The sequence below is a fragment of the Nelusetta ayraudi genome, unplaced genomic scaffold, assembly GCF_046127955.1.
Source record: "Nelusetta ayraudi isolate G7.1 ecotype Tasmania unplaced genomic scaffold, CSIRO-AGI_Nayr_v1 ptg000050l, whole genome shotgun sequence".
Taxonomy (NCBI): Eukaryota; Metazoa; Chordata; class Actinopteri; order Tetraodontiformes; family Monacanthidae; genus Nelusetta; species Nelusetta ayraudi.
In genome coordinates this window covers 2,272,501-2,273,403 of record NW_027466100.1, presented here as the reverse complement: position 1 = coordinate 2,273,403, position 903 = coordinate 2,272,501, and the positions used below count along the sequence as shown (strand labels likewise).

The 903-nt window shown below is 39.5% G+C and overlaps 1 long non-coding RNA gene across 1 annotated transcript in view; it reads left to right on the top strand.

Annotated features, from left to right (window-relative positions):
* Positions 1-631: 631 nt before the first annotated feature.
* Positions 632-903, top strand: part of LOC142895748 (uncharacterized) — a 1,006-nt gene continuing 734 nt past the window's right edge. The window contains exon 1 of the long non-coding RNA XR_012928252.1: positions 632-903. This exon is cut by the window's right edge and continues 24 nt beyond it. This is a non-coding gene — a long non-coding RNA (uncharacterized LOC142895748).

The window sequence follows — 903 nt, the reverse complement described above, 5'->3', positions numbered from 1 at the left end:
CTGCAGTTACAGTTGATTCTGCTGTTTAAAAACAGAACAAAACCAAAAATGTGTGTTCTTCCTTCAGGTCCTGTTGAAGCTGCACCCACACTGACAGTGAATCCTCGGACCATCTCAGAGACAGAGTCAGTCACACTGAGGTGTCAGCCACCTCCAGCTGTGTCTGCTCCTCAATGTTATTTTTACACTGTGAAGGGAGGAGCCCCTAAACTGTGGCCTTGTGTGGAGACACTGAGAGGACGTGAGCTGCTCCTGATGTCACAGCAGAGTTCACCTGCTCAAGTTGAAGTCAAGTGTTTCTACACTGTGAAGCTTGGACATCTGGATAATCCCTCCAATCACAGTGACGCACAAGTCATGATGATACAAAGTGAGTGACTGTATTCCTAATTTTACTGTAAATTATTATGTAATGGAAAATTATTGTATTGTGTTTATATTTTTAGGGTAATTACTTATTCATTTAAACAATAACTTTTTATTTAAAGGTTTAAGGTAAAAAAAAAATAAATAAATAAAAAAAGAAGAACTTGTTTGTGATGTTCAAAAACATAGCTTTTCTCTTTGCTGCAACATAACCGGACATGCAGTAAAATATCTCTTTGTACTTTTGAATTCATTCTGTAAGTGGACCACCTCAGTTGAGTGTTCACCATTCTCCTGGTAGTGATGTTGTATTTGGATATTCGATGCCTGGATCTGCGATCAAAGACACAACCTGTAACCTGTATTTTGGAGATGGAACTGTCCAGAGGGCAAAATTAAGTTACAGAAGCATAATGGATAATAAGTGGTTCTGTCAGTTTTATGCCTCAATCAATGACCTGCTGAGACTCTCACCTCAACAAAGCCACGTCAGCTGTGATTACAGTTTGAAAGGTGATCCCAACACCTTGTCTCCTC